Source organism: Apium graveolens, chromosome 9 (genome assembly GCF_009905375.1).
Source record: "Apium graveolens cultivar Ventura chromosome 9, ASM990537v1, whole genome shotgun sequence".
Lineage (NCBI taxonomy): Eukaryota > Viridiplantae > Streptophyta > Magnoliopsida > Apiales > Apiaceae > Apium > Apium graveolens.
This window is the reverse complement of record NC_133655.1, coordinates 197,441,892-197,462,499: the sequence shown is the minus strand read 5'-3', so window position 1 is coordinate 197,462,499 and position 20,608 is coordinate 197,441,892.

The following is a 20,608-nucleotide window of genomic DNA, read 5'->3' as shown; positions in this document are numbered from 1 at the left end:
AGGTTTGCAAAGCTAATGCAGTCAAGATATCAAAAGAGTATGATGGGAGAACTCAGATATTTTCTGGGCCTTCAAGTCAAGAAGAATGAAGAAGGTACTTTTATCTGTCAATCCAAGTACACCAGAAACTTACTGGAGAAATTTGCAATGCAAGATTGTTCAACTGCATCCACTCCCATGGCCACTGCAACCAAGTTAGATAAAGATACTGGTTCATCAGTAGATATTTATTACGACCGGCATTTTGCGTAATATTATTTGCGAACTTTCTATAATATTTGAATCGAATATAAATATACCTATTTGATTATACACTTGTGTGAATGGAGTTGCTGCATTATAAATTGCTTTACTCAGAATATGAATTTTTCAAAGCGATAGTTTTATTAATTGCTCCTATTTTTTATTTATAAAGAGTATTCTTTACCATGGAAAATTATCTTTTAAAAATTATTTCATTCACAAATTTCAAAAGTGATCTCATAAAATTTTTAAAAATCCAAGTTATTTTATGGTATAAATTTTATAATTTTTGAACTTTTATTTTATTTTATAAAAATTGATCTTTGAAAATTAGTTGTTAGGTAATTAGCAAATTACATGAATATCCTTGCATGCAAATACCCTCCCATTCAACTAAAGGGCTAAAAAGACAATTCCAACCCCACTCACTCTCATTCTACTAGCCAATTTACCACTTTGACCTTGCATGCAAATTTACCTAACTTTAGCTAGAAGGTTACTTTTGTCATTTGCTAAATCCACTGCCTTTTTGGTCAAAACAAAGGCATAAAAACAAAACACAAGTATCATAGCACTCCATTTTCACTCCACCATTCCACCACTCACCTCACCTCCCTCCCCTCCCTCTCGGCTCCTCCCTCTCGGCCTCTTGGCCGAAGCCCTACCCCCTCCCCTTTTTCTTCCTTCTTCATTCTAACACCTAACTTCCATTCAAGTAAATGTTACTTCATATATCTTGATCATATGTAATCCAAAGAGTTTTGAGTGGAAAGTTTATGTTTTGATCTTGCATGTCATAGTTTTAGTTGGAACTCAAAGTGCAATATTGATTCTCATGGATTTAAGGTTGTATTATTGAGGGAACTACAAGGAATGGTGAAATGCCAAGTCAAGAGAGTGAAGCTATTGTTTTAATGGTCATTTCCCTTCCATTTCATTCGGCTATGACCATAAGGGAGCCGAATGAATGTTCTTGATGGTGTTTTGTTGCCTTGTTTTATTTTTGTGTATTTTGTGCTAATAACATAAATTTTTATAGTATAAACTTGATAAAACCCTTTGCATGATAAGTGACCATTTAGTATTTGTCTATGTTAGGCTTGCATGTTGATTTTATGATAAAAATTATTCTGGAAATCATATGGTTTTGACTTGTAAAATTCGAAGGCATGCATGCATGTAAACAACTCATGATTTTCAGAAGTTTTTGATCATTTGGATTGATAATTGTTAGTAGGCTTTAATTTTAGTTGAGTTAAGGTATTAATCTTGATTTGTGCTCCTTGATATGTGATGTTAATTCGTATATATTTATAAAGAAGATATAACTTGTTATTTTCAAAACTTGATGACTTGTAATTAGTGTAGTATGTTAACTTTTGTTTTGATATGTTGCACCTTAGGTACGGATGATCTCCATTAAGTCAATATTGAGTGTAGGAGAGTTAGTTCAGTAGATCACCTTGGTTGAGATTTGGTCTGGGTTTTTGGTTGTTGTTGGTTGGGTTTGTCAAGTAAGAATTTTGGTGAAAGGAGAGTATTAGTTTCTGCAGAAAATCAGTTTAGTACCCTGAGGTTTAGAGTGAGATTTGACCTTGTCATTGTTGTGCACTTTGAGACCCAAGTCACCAGAAGCTAGAAATAGGAGTATACAATAGGTTTTAGATGTTTGTTGGAGGTTTGTAAGACGTTTGCTTAGGTGCACAAGTGGAAACACCAAATCTGTCCAGCAGGGGACAGTTTTGTTGCAACTTAGAAATGGGAAGTATTTACCATGTCATAGGTAGGCCCTCATTAGTCCCTGTTGGGCCTTAGTTAAAGGAAGTGTCAGAGGAGTTTTTCCAGCCATAGTTCATAGGATTTGAGTTAGAATCATGTGTCATAGGTTAGTTCAAATCAGGATCCTTTTCTGCCCAGAAAAACATGGGAAGCGTAGACTTTAAGCATAGGCCTAGGGAGGCCCAAGCTAGGCCCTTGAGCCACATCAGGTTTGGGAGTTGGCTTTTGACCAGGAGAGTCTAGTGTAAAAGTTTTGGAGGTAAACTTGAAGTGTAAGAGTGTCAAATGCACCCAAGAAACCATTGATGTCATTCTGAAATTTACCATAATGAGCACATTCACTTACCGCATAGTTTTAGAGCACTTAGGAGTGAAGTTTTGGTTGACCACCATAGTTGAAAGATAGCATAAAGTCAGTAGAGTGAAAGGCCCAAGTTAGGGTCAATAGTAATTGGATGGTTTAGTAAAGGCACATCGAGTTAGGAGGCCAAAATTTGGAGATTTTGTCTAGTTTAGCGACCAAGTGACTCAAGTAAGTGGAGCGAGATCATCCAAGCCTAGTGTTGAAATATGGTGTGTGTGATATTATTTGGTACTTAAATATGGTATGTGAGCATATATGGCTATGTATACAATTATGATTATAAGGTGATTGTAAATTGTGTGTATATAGGCCTAAGAGCCATTATGCTTAAATTTTGGTTTAAAAATAGGTTAAGTTGGTAAGAATATATTATAATGAGGTTATTATTATTTGTGTAGGATCTCGAGATGAGGGTAAACTTGCCATTAAGGTCAAGTAAAGGTTCCAGTTGCTCCTACCTACCAGTCAAGTCCAGCCTTTCTTAAGGCAAGTGATTCAACCTGCCTCTTTCGTTTACACTGCAAGTATGTGATAACTAGTTCATATATACGATGCGAGTATTTTAATTCACCTTGATATACATGAACCAAGTGGTTTCGAATCTATATCTGTAGTATATGAAAATGACATGAACCCTCAAGTATTTATTTCAAGTAGTTTAACTTTACTTGAAGAATGCTACGCAAGTAAATCCAAAGTCTTATCATGCTAGTATACTAAAGTAATTATGATGTTGAACCATGTGCAAGTTATACCCAGTAACCTTGTCTTGATACCTAAAAGTCAGTTGTTCCTTAACGATTGTTCATAATTGTTTGATAACCCTATCCTTACCCTAAAGCATGATACTCTGTTGTACCTTGAGCTGATGCTCACTTTCTCTATATTTTAATACCTAAATCTTATTTGGAACCATTAATGATCACCTTCTTTATACTTTAATACCTATGTCTTATCTGGATCCATTACCTTGGACCTAGTTTGACTTTGTTCTTTCATACTATCCGATAACCTTGCTAAATCTCACTATCAAAATCCTTGTAAATGGAAACCTTGCAATTTCTCTTGATAAAGTATAGTCTAGTGGATCATGGCCTTGAATTTAGTGGATCTTTTTCCAGTGCTTCGGAGTTAATCTAAAACCTTGTTAGAAATGTTTACTGTTTAAGTAGTTAATTAGCAATTGGCATCAGTTTTTAAAATAAAAAGGTTAAAATTTGACTTCCAGTCCCAAAGGGGGACACATGTTTTCTTTAAATAGTGAATCTGGACTGAGACGCAAGTCCTTTCTGCTCTTAATTTGTAGGCATAAAAGTTGCCTAGGGATCCCATTACTGTTCTAGAACCCATCGAGGTCCGGGATTACTTCGTGGCTGATCACCGGCTGTAATCTGTAGCGTCATAAAATGGTTTTTGATAAAGAAATGGTTTTGAATTATTTTGTTATAAATAAATGATGCTATCACTCAAAAGTTTATCTCTTGCTATTATTAGCTCTACCTTCACATTGTTATTCTTATATCTCGATTTATGTTTGGTATTGTATTGTATAGCACTTGTTGAGCATTTGGCTCACTACTTGCTTTCACCCTGATATTTCAGCTAGCAGATATGGTTAGATTCAAGCAGACAGCGCATAATACTTGTGATGCCGATGCATATGTTCGAGCTCAGGTAGATTAGTGATCGTTTTGTGCGAGGACTCGATATTAGAAATCATGTTGAAATAGTTTATAGTGTTGGGTTGTTCCAAACCCTAAACTGTAAGATCTTGGATTCGGTTGTATTTACTTTCTTTTGTTATCTATTGTAATAATTTGTATAATATATTGTTAAGTCGGGGCATGACATGTTTTGGTATCAGAGCTACGGTTTAGAGTCCCTGGACAGCCCAAATAGGTTATAGGATATATGTATAAGTTATAGGATATTATGCGAGAGAGTAGGTTAAGCGTATCTATACTCCTCTTATATATATCTATGTATTGTTTGTCAGCAAAGGGTGCATTCCTCGTCTTCCTCTGGGTCGGCTGACACTATTGCTTTCTCTGTGTATGCTGAGTTGAGGCGCGAGTTCGACATGCTTCAGGGCAAGTACGACCGACTGTTAGACCGATTGAAGAACGTGTATCCGGACAGCCGAAACTATGAAGGGAAGCCTAAGGAGAAGATGACTGCGAGACTTGAGACTTTGGTTCAGTACGTCAACACTAAGCTTGAGGAGATGCCATCGCACCGAGACCGTACCAGCCAGTATACCCTCCAGATGATTGCAGATGAGCTCCAGAGTATTGTGAAGATGCTTCAAGAGGAGAAGACTACCAAACCCCATTCTGACAGAGTGGAGCCTTAGTTCTTTCCATTATCTACCTTTCATGTTGTTGTATTATCGGACTTTGTAGAATTCCCTGTTGTTTCCTTTAAATAAGCATGTTATTCCTAGATTCAGGCTTTATTCCAATCTTGATGTACCTTGACCTTAAAATTTCAATTATTATTCACCATCATTCTATTTGCTTTCAATTGTTTTACGCCTTTATATGCATCACCCTTATTGTTTAATTAAAAAAAACTCGACCTCATATGTGACAGCATGTCATGTGACACCCTATCCTCGAATTATCTTATTGTTCATACCTGTTTTGATAAAACTTTTATTTCAGGATCATGCCACCCAAAAAGAAGAACCTAACAACCACATCTACCACAGATCCTAATATTCTTCGATTACTGGAAACCTTACAACATCAAACAAATGATATAGCTCAACAACAAAGAACTCTTCAACAATAATTTGAAAACCAAGATAATTGTGAACCACACCAACCACCTGATCCACCAGTACCACCTCGACAAGTTGTCACTTTCAAAGCCTTTCAAAATGTGAATCCACCTGCATTTTATGATACCACTGACCCTTTAATAGCTAACACATGGATTAAGGAAATGGAAAGAGCTTTTGAATTGGTACAGTTAGGGAACGATCAGAAGACACCATATGCTACTTACTTCCTGAAGGGCGAAGTCATTTATTGGTGGGATTCAGTGAAAGCTATGGAGGCAAATCAGCAAGTTTCTTGGGAAAGGTTTAAGAAGTTATTTCTGGGCAAGTATTGAAGGGTTTTTAGCACATAAACGCAGCAAAAACGTAAATTTAAATCTTAAAAAAAACCGAAACCCTCCGCAGGATCCGTGCGAAAAATAATATTTAATTCGTACTTCAGTATGTTTACCTTAAGAAGCTTTATGTTAATGGAAATATGGAGGTCTTTAACGGAGATCCAAAAACGATGAACGGAGATCCTTAGCAGCTGCTCCTCAAGTGTGAAGCACTCCACCGGTATCCACCAAGAGTACAATATGATGGAGGAGGAAGAGGTTGAGAGAATTAGTTGCCTCCCTCTTGTTCTACTTTAGAACAAGTGTTAATTATTTGGGTTTAGGCAAATAGGGTTTATAATAGTATATTTATAGGCAAAAATTTCAGCTGAAAATTTTCCATAAAATATTATTATTATTAACCCTTTAATTGATTATTCTTATTAACCAATTAACTAATAATTAAAACACCTTTTAATCATTAATCCCTTTTCTAAAAACTTTAGAAAAATAATTCTCTCACTTGATTTAATTTCCAAAATTAAATTCTTAATTAATAATATTAAGAATTAATTAAATCTCATTTAATCAATTATTAAATCTGCTAATTAATTATTTATTTCACAACTAAATAATTACCAGCCATTATTAATTAATTCCTCCACCATTAAATCATTCTCTTTTATGGTGTGAACATGTAGGTTCAATATTAAGCCGGTAGTAGAAATAAATAATAATAAAACTATTTTATCATTATTTATATAAATTCTCTAATCCATTAAATATGATTAATTAATTAATTAATCATATTTATTCTACATCGTGAGGGATACTTCTCAGCACATCGTGACTATCCGGATAATACGAATTCACTGCTTAGAATACCAAGAACCTATTTAGTGAGTAGTTACCGTACAATTAATTCCTTCTACCCTGCAATGTCACGATTAAATACAAGGCATGAAACTTGTGTCAAGCCTATCTTATTTAATCACTTGTTTTCTCATTCAGTATGCTTAGTTCTATTTAATGTAAATTATAAAACTCCTTTCTAATTTCATTCACTCTGGTCAGAGATTCCTGAACTAACATAAGTGGATCAGGATTGAACATTCTATTCCTACACTGGAAGGGGTAGATCCTTTATTGATCATACACTATCTTCGTGTACAAATTCCTATACCCAGTAGAGCCCTTATAATTGTCCCTGGAGACTAAGAACTAAACCAAAGCATAGTTCAGTGTACACAAGATGACTATGATGACCTTAAGTCTAAGGATACTTGTACAACTATCACTATGTGAATAACTGTTGACACGTGAGTGAACTTCATCAGTTGTTCAACTGTGTGAGTCATGTTCAGTGAACTTATTCTATAGTAAGCACCTACATACTAGCTATAGTGTCACCACACAAATGTCTATGAGAACAGACATCCTTCATAATGAATCAAACATAGTATGTACCGATCTTTGCGGATTATTAGTTACCAGTTAGTAATCCTACGACCAGGAACTATTTAAGTTTAGAGTTATCATCTTTTAGGTCTCATTATTATGATCTCATCATAATCCATAAAAAGCTTTACTCTAAACTATGGTATATCTTATTTAAACACTTAAATAGATAAAGACCACAATAAAACCAAAACAAGTCTTTTATTAATATCAATGAAATCAAAACAGATTACATAAAAGTTATTCCTAAATCATCATACATGATTGAACTTAGGACACATCTCTTTCAATCTCCCACTTGTACTAAAGCCAATCACTCTGGTATCTAATACCCATATTGTCTTTATGACGATCAAAGTGACTCTAAGAAAGTGGCTTGGTGAGTGGGTCTGCTACGTTGTTATGTGTGTCAACTCTCTCGACGTTGACATCTCCTCTTTCAACAGTCTGAATTGCACCACCATTTAGAGTAAACACGTACCCTGACATGGATTTGCTATCACTTTCTGATTGAAAACTAGAGTCAGTATAACCCTCTATTTTTAACTCAGATTCACCACCAAAAACAAGAAAAATGTCCTGAGTCCTTCGCAAGTACTTAAGGATGTTTTTCACTGCTTTCCAGTGGTCTTCACCTGGATTGGACTGATATCTGCTCGTCACACTAATTGAATAAGCAACATCAGGCCTTGTACACAACATCGTGTACATGATAGATCCTATTGCTGAAGCATAAGGAATCTTACTCATACGCTCTCTTTCCTCAGGTGTCTTAGAAGACATTTTTTGGGAAATGGACACTCCATGGCTCATCGGTATGAGACCTCTTTTGGAGTTTTCATGCTAGACCTTTTAAGCACTTTCTGGATGTATGTACCATGGGTAAGACCTATCATTCTTCTAGATCTATCTCTATAGATCTTCATACCGAGAAAGTAGGATGCTTCTCCCAAGTCCTTCATGGTGAAGTTCTTTGATAGCCATACTTTGACTGATTGTAGCATCGGTATATCATTTCCTATAAGAAGTATGTCATCCACTTAAAATATAAGAAATGTTACCGCGCTCCCACTAACCTTCTTTTAGACACATGGTTCATCTATGTTTTTGATAAAACCAAACTCTTTGATTGTCTCATCAAAACGGATGTTCCATCTACGAGAAGCTTGCCTTAAACCATATATGGTTCGCAGCAGCTTACACACTAGGTGTTCATTTCCCTTGGAAAGAAAACCCTCTGGCTGTGTCATATACACTCCTCCTCAAGTTCCCCATTGAGGAAGGCCGTTTTCACGTCCATTTGCCAGATCTCATAGTCGTAGTAAGCAGCAATCGCAAGCAAAATCCGAATTGATTTTAACAGGGCTACAGGAGAAAAAGTTTCATCAAAGTCAATCCCTTGCCTTTGTTTGAATCCTTTTGCCACGAGCCTGGCCTTATAGGTCTCCACCTGACCATCTGCTCAAATCTTTCTTTTGTATACCCACTTGCACCCAATAGGATTAACACCTTCCGGTGCCTCAACCAGAGTCCATACTTGGTTGGTATACATAGATTCCATTTCGGATTTCATGGCACTATGCCATTTCTCTGAGTCAACACTACTCATAGCCTCATTATAGGTCATATGGTCGTCATCATCAATGATTGACAACTCATTGCCATTCTCAATGACAAGGCCATAATACCTCTCAGGTTGGTAAGACACTCTCCCTGTCCTACGAATGGGTTATTCCACAGAAGGTTGTTCAGTCTGAACAGGTGTTTCCACTTGATCCGTAGTAGTTTGTGCTTCTTGAACTTCATCAAGTTCAATTTTGCTCCCACTATTTCCTTCAAGGATAAACTCCTTTTCAAAGAAGGTAGCATGTCTGGAGACAAACACCCGATGATCGGTGTAAAAGTAATACCCAAAGTCTCTTTAGGACATCCCACAAAATTACATTTTACGGATCGAGATTCCAGCTTATCTGGGTCAACTTTCTTGACATAAGCTAGACATCCCCAAATCTTAACGTGTTTAAGACTCGGTTTCCTTTCTTTCCATATCTCATATGGTGTTTGAGGAACAGATTTGGAAGGCACCTTATTCAGTAAATATGCTGAGGTTTCCAATACATAACCCCATAGGAATACTGGAAGATTCGCATAGCTCATCATGGACCGAACCATGTCTAACAAAGTTCGATTTCTCCTTTCAGATACCCCATTCAACTGTGGAGTATATGGAGGAGTCCACTGGGAGACTATACCATTTTCTTTGAGATAAGCTAGAAACTCTCCATTCAAGTATTCACCACCTCGATCTGATCGAAGAGTTATAATACTATGTTTGGTTTGTTTCTCCACTTCATACTTATATTCTTTGAACTTTTCAAAGGCTTCAGACTTGTGTTTCATCAAATACACATATCTGAATCTAGATCGATCATCTATGAAAGCAATGAAGTACGAAAATCCACCCATGGCTTGCGTAGACATTGGTACACATACATCTGTGTGTACCAATCCTAGCAAATCTGCAGCCCTCTCTCCATGTCCACTAAATGGAGATTTGGTCATTTTACCCAATAGACAAGACTCGCATGTAGGATATGATTCAAAATCAAAGGGGTCAAGTAACCCTTCCTTATGCAATGTCCGCAGTCTATTTTCACTAATATGACCTAGCCTACAGTGCCATAAATAGGTCAGATTTTCATCATCTCGTTTTCTTTTATTAGTTTGTTCAATCTGAAGTAAATCATGCTCTACGTCACATACATACAGACCATTATTTATAATACCACGTCCATAAAGAACATTATCTCTAAGGATAGAACATTCATTATTCTTAATAATAAATGAAAAACCATCCAAATCCAACATAGGAATAGAAACAATATTCCTCACAATAGAGGGAACGTAATAACAATTATGCAGAATAATTGTCTTGCCCGTAGGCATATGTAAACTAAATGATCCTACAGATATGGCCGCAACCCTTGCTCCATTGCCCATACGTAGAATCACCTTATCTTTTTCAAGAGTCCTACTCCCCTTTAGTCCTTGCAACGAATTGCAAATATGAGAACCACGGGCGGTATCTAATACCCAAGTAGAAATTTGACCTAGTGACATATTAACTTCGATCATGAACATGCCTGAATCAGAAGTGGTAGTCTTACTACCCTTCTTCTTCTTCAATTCTGCAAGGTAAACCTTGCAGTTCCTCTTCCAGTGCCCCAACTTGTTACAGTGAAAACAAACAGCTAAATTAGGACCAGTCAACTTGTGAGCATCTAGTATGCTTCGGAGTGATAGTGCAGAAGACATGATGAATATAGTAAATCTGTAAATGATAAACACATAACAACACTTAGCAAATATTCAATTTCATTTCAAAACACTATATGAATCGGGTCTTTATTCATAAGTGTCTCCCACTAGTTTATCTAATTTATTCAACCTCCTAAGTGAAAATTAAGCATTCATAATGCTAGTGGGAATAGGGATCCTACATTCCATCACACAACCTCGGCTGTGGCACGAAACGTCATGTGATGTTCAATAGGCAGACAACTCTTGTCAATTACATCTTATGTTATTCCCTAATATAACTTTAGCCTCTTGAATAATTGAGTCACGGCTGTGGCACGACAAACTCAATATTCTAAGTCAAGTCTAACTCAACATTTCGTACAATTGAATCAGTCTCCAACGGCCCACGGCTGTGGCACGTACCGACCTTTAGATTCTAATTCAATGTACACATCTCTATGTAATAGACAAGTATTTCTTATTTCGAAATCAAAGCCCTCGGCTGTAGCACGAAACGACAATGATTTAAAAATAAGAACCACTTTCTACCATGTTGGAAGGCTATGACCGACACAAGCCCGTTGTGTCATTGGCCAATTACTACTTGATATTATTTAATTTTAGAGGGATTATATTACCTTACAATCATAATCATATTATAAAGAGATTCTTCCTTTTAAATTTAATATTTCAAATCAATAATCGATAATCAGATGATTCCCAAATCGGGTGGAGCATTGTCAAGAGGCGTCACTTAATAACCCTTTCTTATAGATAGAAATCTGTTATTGACAGAATCATCCTTTCTATCAATATTGAAAATTCATATTCAATTACGTGTTTCATAAACACAAGAATCTCATGATCGTATTCATAATATTTATTGCTAAGGCAAGAAATGATTCCTATTCTAGTTTTTCTAGAGCACGCCTTATATTGATTTAAGTTCACCTAAATCTATCATCGCATGGTAAACATAGGCATATATCTCATATATAAAATTAAATAAATAAGTAAATGTAAAGTGCAATAAAGTAAATGTGTTTGGTTATGGCCCCATCCTATGTGATCTTTATCAAGCTCATGATAAAAATCAAGGTCAATCTAATATGGTGATGGAAATAAATACAACTACTTATTACATAATCTTCTTGTATGCCTCGTCTTCTTCTTTGTATCACCTCCATTGGATAACCTTCTTGAGTTTTCAATTACATTACATGATTGAAAGTAAAACTAATCTAATGAACTTACAAGAATAACTCGAGTTACATTCGAGATTTATGATTACAAAGATTGACGACATGCAAGTCGTATTTAAAACCAAAACCAAAACCATTACACTAAGGTCGAAAGGCCATGACCATTTACCATGCTCATAAAACACATAAAAGCATGTTAAAACACATAATCTGATCTTAACATATCATATTATCCATGATCTAATCATAAAAAGAAAATATGACAAAAATCAGAAAAATCAGAATCAAATTAGAAAAACAAGAATCACTGTTTACGGGAAGTAAACGACGTCAAACGCCTTACAGACGAGTCGTTGATAGCTTTAGCTATCAGTTTTGTTCATACGCTCATTTACCTATGGAATAGGGTATTCGTTTGCGTAAATCGGACACCAGACTCAGATTTCAGCAAATCTGCAGCAGCCAATTCAGAATCCGTATCTAATATGATTCTCATAATTAGAACAAACATAAATCATGTATATATCAGTATATATACAGATTACATAATCATCTTATGATTATACAACTCACATGAATATCATATATTCAAAACCATACATATATAAGCATATTATATCAACATCAAATCATGGCGAATCACGTACATGCTCATATATCAAAAACAGTTAAACACATAAACGAATTAAAAACTTTTCGCAAGTAGCTCTGATGCCATTGAAGGGTTTTTAGCACATAAACGCAGCGAAAACATAAATTTAAATCTTAAAAAAACCGAAACCCTCCGTAGGATCCATACGAAAAATAATATTTAATTCGTATTTCAGTATGTTTACCTTAAGAAGCTTTACGTTAATGGAAAGATGGAGGTCTTTAACGGAGATCCAAAAACGATGAACGGAGATCCTTAGCAGCTGCTCCTCAAGTGTGAAGCACTCCACCGGTATCCACCAAGAGTACAATGTGATGGAGGAGGAAGAGGTTGAGAGAATTAGTTGCCTCCCTCTTGTTCTACTTTAGAACAAGGGTTAATTATTTGGGTTTAGGCAAATAGGGTTTATAATAGTATATTTATAGGCAAAATTTTCAGCTGAAAATTTTCCATAAAATATTATTATTATTAACCCTTTAATTGATTATTCTTATTAACCAATTAACTAATAATTAAAACATCTTTTAATCATTAATCCCTTTTCTAAACACTTTAGAAAAATAATTCTCACTTGATTTAATTTCCAAAATTAAATTTTTAATTAATAATATTAATAATTAATTAAATCTCATTTAATCAATTATTAAATCTGCTAATTAATTATTTATTTCACAAATAAATAATTACCAGCCATTATTAATTAATTCCTCCACCATTAAATCATTCTCTTTTATGGTGTGACCCTGTAGGTTCAATATTAAGCTGGTAGTAGAATAAATAATAATAAAACTATTTTATCATTATTTATATAAATTCTCTAATCCATTAAATATGATTAATTAATTAATCATATTTATTCTACATCGTGAGGGATACTTCTCAGCATATCGCGACTATCCGGATAATACGAATTCACTGCTTAGAATACCAAGAACCTATTCAGTGAGTAGTTACCGTACAATTAATTCATTCTACCCTGCAATGTCACGATTAAATACAAGGCATGGAACTTGTGTCAAGCCTATCTTATTTAATCACTTGCTTTCCCATTCACTATGCTTAGTTCTATTTAATGTAAATTAGAAACTCCTTTCTAATTTCATTAACTCTGGCCAGAGATTCCTGAACTAACATAAGTGGATCAGCATTGAACATTCTCTTCCTATACTGGAAGGGGTAGATCCTTTATTGATCATACACTATCTTCGTGTACAAATTCCTATACCTAGTAGAGCCCTTATAATTGTCCCTGGAGATAAAAATAAAACCAAACCATAGTTCAGTGTACACAAGGTGACCATGATGACCTCAAGTCTAAGGATACTTGTACAACTATCACTATATGAACAACTGCTAACACGTGAGTGAACTTCATCAGTTGTTTAACTGTGTGAGTCATGTTCAGTGAACTTATTCTATAATAAGCACCTATATACTAGCTATAGTGTCACCACACAAATGTCTATGAGAACAGACATCCTTCATAATGAAGCAAGCATACTATGTACCGATCTTTGCGGATTATTAGTTACCAGTTAGTTATCCTACGACCAGGAACTATTTAAGTTTAGAGTTATCATCTTTTAGGTCTCATTATTATGATCTCATCATAATCCATAAAAAGCTTTACTCTAAACTATGGTATATCTGATTTAAACACTTAAATAGATAAAGCCCGAAATAAAACCAAAATAAGTCTTTTATTAATATCAATGAAATCAAAACAGATTACATAAAAGTTAATCCTAAATATCATACATGATTGGACTTAGGACACATCTCTTTCAAGTATTACCCTAAGTACATGCAGAATCAGATGGAGCTTAAATTTCTTGAACTGAAGCAAGGGAGTATGACTGTATTGGAGTATGAGAAGAAGTTTACGGAGCTGTCAAGATTTGTGACAAAGTATACCAGCAATGAGGTATTGGCATTACCTCCACCACCCACAACAACTCCGCAAGCAACGGCAACGACATTTGATTTGAAAATGAAGGACGCTGTTCAGAATTCTGAGGTGATAGCAGGTACTTTTTTATTAAATAATGTCGAAGCTAAAGTATTGATTGATTCTGGAGCAACGAGATCTTTTATATCAGAAACTTTTGTTGATAAATTTCAATGTGATAAAAGGACCATGAACGAGGTAGTAAATGTGGTAATTGCGAATCAAGAGAAGATTCCAGTAAGTCAACTTTGTCCTAAGTGTGAGATTGATATCTCGGGATATAAATTTTCAGTCGACTTGATACTTTTCAAGTTAGGGGAGTTCGATATAATCTTAGACATGGATTGGTTAGGGAGGAACAACGCTCAGATAAATTGTAAGTCTAAGAAGGTGTACTTAAAGACGGAGAGTGGAAAGAAAGTAGTATTTAAGGGATAGAGGCAAGAGCAACTGTTTCTTACAATCGTTCAGGTTAAGAAGTTGCTTAGGAGAGGTTGTGAGTTGTTCCTAGCTTATGTAGTAGATTCAGAAAGAGACAGCCTCGGCATAGAAGATATTCCCGTAGTCAACAAATTTCCAGATGTGTTTCCAGAAGAACTACCAGGTTTATCGCTAGATCGACAAATTGAGTTTGAGATCAACTTAGCTCCAGACACGGAACCAGTTTCGAAGGCCCCATATAGGATGGCACCAGCAGAAATGAAAGAGTTGACAAGCCAGCTACAAGAATTGTTGGACAAAGGAGTGATAAGGCCAAGTATGTCGCCATGGGGAGCACCTGTTCTGTTTGTAAAGAAGAAAGATGGAAGCATGAGGCTATGTATAGATTATCGGGAGTTGAATAAGGTGACGATTAAGAATCGATACCCGCTACCAAGAATAGATGACCTATTTGATCAGCTGAAAGGAGCAAAGTACTTTTCCAAGATTGACTTAAGATCAGGATACCATCAATTAAAGATCAAAGAAGAAGACATCCCGAAGACAGCATTCAGGACAAGATATAGACATTATGAATTCTTAGTGATGCCGTTTAGGTTGACTAATACTCCGGCAGCATTTATGGATCTGATGAACCGGGTATTTAAAAAGTATTTTGAAAAGTTTGTAGTGGTATTTATTGATGACATTCTTATATATTCAAAGACGGAAGATTAACACATGCAGCATCTATGGATAGCATTGGAGATACTCCGACAAGAGAAGTTGTATGCCAAGTTTTCTAAGTGTGAGTTTTGGTTAAAAGAGGTTCAATTTTTGGGACATGTTATTGGAAGTGAAGGAGTTAAAGTAGATCCGGCAAAGATTGAGGCGATTATGAGTTGGGAGAGGCGAAAGACACCTACTGAAGTGCGAAGTTTTCTAGGATTGGCGGGATATTATAGAAGATTTGTCAAAGATTTCTCGAAAATTGCCATGCCATTGATGAAGTTAACTAGAAAGAATCAAAAGTTCGAATGGAATGTAGAATGTGAGGATAGCTTTCAAGAGATGAAGCAGAGGTTGGTTACAGCTCCGGTGTTAGTACTACCAGACGACCAAGGAAACTTTATGATTTTCAGTGATGCTTCGCATAAGGGTCAGGGTTGCGTGCTAATGTAACACAACAAGGTGATTGCGTATGCGTCAAGACAGTTAAAACCACATGAATTAAAGTACCCTACGCATGACTTGGAACTAGCAGCCATAGTATTTGCACTCAAGATTTGGAGACATTATCTTTACGGGAAAAAGTGTGAGATCTACACGGATCACAAGAGTTTAAAGTATATTTTCACTAAGAAGGAGCTCAATATGAGGCAAAGGAGATGGTTGGAACTAATTAAGGACTATGATTGTTCGATAAACTATCATCCTGGAAAGGCGAACGTGGTAGTCGATGTTTTGAGTAGGAAGGAAAGATTGAATATGATAGTAATACCAAAAGAATTGTCTGAAGAGATTAAGAGATTTGAATTGGAACTTTGTGATTGTGGAATAGTTGAAGAGGTTTGTCGTACTATGACTTTTTAGCCAAAATTATTGGAAAAGATAAAGAAATGTCAGGATAAAGTAATGCAGCAGGAAAGAAATCAGCTAACCGGGGAAGAGATTGGGACTCAAAGAGATGAGCAAGGTATATTAAGGTTTTCCTCAAGAATTTGGATTCCTCATGTGACTGAATTGAAGAATGAGATATTATAAGAAGCCCACAATTCAAGATTTTCAATCCATCTAGGAAGCACCAAAATGTACCAAGACTTAAAGTAGAACTTTTGGTGGCCAAACATGAAGCAAGAAGTGGCAGAATGGGTTGCGAAGTGTTATACTTGTCAGAAAGTGAAGGCAGGACATCAAAGACCAAGCGGATTAATTCAGCCCCTAAAGATTCCAGAATGGAAATGGGAAAACATTGCAATGGACTTTATAGTGGGATTACCCTGAACGAAATCCGGACATGACGCTATATGGGTTATAGTTGATCGCCTTACGAAGTCGACGCATTTTCTTCCAATTAACGAGAGGTCTTCTTTGGACAGATTGGTCCATCTATATGTGCGTGAAATCGTATTAAGACACGGCGTGCCCGTATCGGTAGTTTCAGACAGAGATCCCCGATTTAACTCGAGATTCTGGAAGCAATTTCAAGAAAGTCTTGGCACGAAGTTAAACATGAGTACGGCGTATCATCCGCAGACTGACGGTCAAAGCCAAAGGAAAATTCAAACAATCGAAGACATGTTGCGTAGTTGTGCAATTGACTTTACGGGAAGTTTGGACGACCATATGCCATTGGTAGAATTCTCCTATAATAACAACTATCACTCCAGTGTTGGCATGCCACCATACTAAGCTTTATACGGACGGAAATGTAGATCACCAAGTAGTTGGGATGAAGTGGGAGAAGGAAAGATTCTAGGCCCAGAATTGGTACAACAATTGCATGAGATAGTCAAATTAATTCAGAAGAGGTTACTTGCTGCTCAAGATAGACAAAGGAAGTATGCAGATCCAGCGCGCAAGGATGTCAGATTCCAAGTGGGTGAAGCTGTTTTGCTGAAAGTATCACCGAAGAAGGGATTGTCTATATTTGGCAAGAAAGGGAAGTTGCTGAAAGTACCGCATAGTTTTAGAGAACTTAGGAGTGAAGTTTTGGTTGACCACCATAGTTGCAAGATAGCATAAAGTCATTAGAGTGAAAGGCCCAAGTTAGGGTCAATAGGAATTGAATGGTTTAGTAAAGGCACATCGAGTTAGGAGACCAAAATTTGGAGATTTTGTCTAGTTTAGCGACCAAGTGACTCAAGTAAGTGGAGCGAGATCATCCAAGCCTAGTATTGCAGTATGGTATGTGTGATATTATTTGGTACTTAAATATGGTATGTGAGCATATGTGGCTATTTGTACAATTATGATTATAAGGTGATTGTAAATTGTTTATATAGGCCTAAGAGCCATTATGTTTAAATTTTGGTTTACAAATAGGTTGAGTTAGTAAGAATATATTATAATGAGGTTATTATTATTTGTGTAGGATCTCGAGACGAGGGTAAACTTTCCATTAAGGCCGAGTTAAGCTTCCAGTTGCTCCTACCTGCCAGTCAAGTCCAGCCTTTCTTAAGGCAAGTGATTCAACCTGCCTCTTTCATTTACACTGCAAGTGTGTGATAACTAGTTCATATATACGATGCGAGTATTTTAATTCACCTTGATATACATGAACCAAGTGGTTTCGAATCTACATCCGTAGTATATGAAAATGACATGAACCCTCAAGTATTTATTTCAAGTAGTTTAACTTTACTTGAAGATTGCTATGCAAGTAAATCCAATATCCTATCATGCTAGTATACCAAAGTAATTATGATGTTGAACCATGTGCAAGTTATACCCAGTAACCTTGTCTTGATACCTAAAAGTCAGTTGTTCCTTAATGATTGTTCATAATTGTTTGATAACCCTATCCTTACCCTAAAGCATGATACTCTGTTGTACCTTGAGCTAATGCTCACTTTCTCTATATTTTAATACCTAAATCTTATCTGGAACCATTAATGATCACCTTCTTTATACTTTAATACCTATGTCTTATCTGGAGCCATTACCTTGGACCTAGTTTGACTTTGTTCTTTCATACTATCCGATAACCTTGCTAAATCTCACTGTCAAAATCCTTGTAAATGGAAACCTTGCAATTTTTCTTAATAAAGTATAGTCTAGTGGATCATGGCCTTAAATTTAGTGGATCTTTTTCCAGTGCTTCGGAGTTAATCTAAAACCTTGTTAAAAATGTTTACTGTTTAAGTACTTAATTAGCAATTGGCATCAGTTTTTAAAATAAAAAGGTTAAAATTTGACTTCCAGTCCCAAAGGGGGACAAATGTTAACTTTAAATAGTGGATCTGAACTGAGACGCAAGTCCTTTCTACTCTTAATTTGTAGACTTAAAAGTTTCCTAGGGATCCCATTACTGTTCTAGAACCCAGCGAGGTTCGGGATAACTTCGCGGCTGATCACCAGCTGTAATCCGTAGCGTCATAAAATGTTTTTTGATAAGGAAATGGTTTTGAATTGTTTTGTTACAAATAAATGATGCCATCACTCAAAAGTTTATCTCTTGCTATTATTAGCTCTACCTTCACATTGTTATTCTTATATCTCGATTTATGTTTTATATTGTATTGTATAGCACTTGTTGAGCATTTGGCTCACTACTTGCTTTCACCCTGATATTTCAGCTAGCAGATATGGTTAGATTCAAGCAGACATCGTGTAAGACTTGTAATGCCGATGCATATGTTCGAGTTCAGGTAGATTAGTGATCGTTTTGTGTGAGGACTCGATATTAGAAATCAGGTTGAAATAGTTTATAGTGTTGGGCTGTTCCAAACCCTAAACTGTAAGATCTTGGATTCAGTTGTATTTACTTTCTTTTGTTATCTATTGTAATAATTTGTTTAATATATTGTTCAGTTGGGGCATGACAATATTACTAACTACAGAGGTATGATTGGTTCATTACTCTATTTAACTACAAGTAGACCTGATATCATGTATGCTACCTGTCTTTGTGCAAGATTTCAGGCTGATCCAAGAGAACCTCACTTAATAGCTGTGAAAAGAATTTTCAAGTACCTTAAGGGTACAGCTGATCTGGGATTGTGGTATCCTAGAGAATCATATTTTAAGCTAATAGGTTACTCAGATGCAGATTTTGCAGGATGCAAAATACACAGGAAAATCACTAGTGGAAGCTACCAATTTCTTGGAGGCAGATTGGTTTCTTGGTTTAGCAAGAAACATAAGTCAATTTCCACATCAACTGCAGAAGCAGAATATATTGTTGCAGGAAGCTGTTATGCACAGATTATTTGGATGAAGAATCAGTTACTGGATTATGGATTAGAATTTTCTAAGATCCCTATTTACTGTGTTTATCAAAGTTCTATTGCTATGACAGGTAATCAAGTTCAACACTCAATGACAAAGCACATCAACATTAGGTACCATTTCATAAGGGAACATGTGATGGAAGGTACAGTGGAATTACATTTTGTTCCAACAGATCAACAACTAGCAGATATCTTCACAAAACCACTATGAGAAGTTACTTTTACAAGACTGGTAAATGAACTTGGAATGGTTTCAGGTTCTTTCTCTAAATCTGCTTAGTTTTTATTCTCATGCATCAGACTTTATGATCAGTGTTTATAGATTGTTTTTTCTTCATGAAATATGTTCTTTAATTGAAATTCATTAAATACTGATTGATTATCTGATGTGGATCTTTAAACTCTGATAGTGTTTTGAATGTTCTGTGACTATTCAATCCAATGCGGATAACTGTGCTAGATGCTGACCTAGTAGTCTTTAACATACTAGAAATCCCATGTTTGAAGTAGCTGTTTATATGAAAACTCATTAACACAAGCAAATTCTGATTTTAAGCTTAGTCAAGTTTACTTTGTGTATCTTATTACTAAGTCACAAACTAGATTCTCGCTTCTTATCTGTTAGATTCTGATGTCAGTAAATCTTAAGAATGAACTAAATGCTGATAAGACTAACTAATCAAAAGAAAAGAAAAGAAAAAATTATAATAAAAGTCAGGTACTCCTTTGAGATCTAGAGTAAATATGTGGAAGGGAAGACCCAAGTGCATTGCTGGTATTAAGTAATATGCATTAGAAAAGCAAATAAATTTTCTTGGTGACTTTTCACATCCTCTGATTATTGGAGAAATACTATGACAATAGCATAAATTCTGATAAGCAGTCGTGACTCACTTACACTAAGAAGCCACTGTAAAAAGGAATTTCAAAAGATGCATAAAATGAGCATAAACAGTTGAGGTGGACTCTTGCATAAATTTGTTCTATAGTAGACTTCATAATTGATGACAGATTTTAAGCACTTTTCTGAGTTATGCCTTATTTCTAAGATGTACTAAAGTTTATCAGACTTTAATCTTTATCTGAAATTCTGCTGAATGCACACACTTTCACTCCATATGAATGATGAAAATTACTGTGGTGATTAAGTTATTTTTGACAAACAGTTAAGTGTCATTTGCATAATTTCTG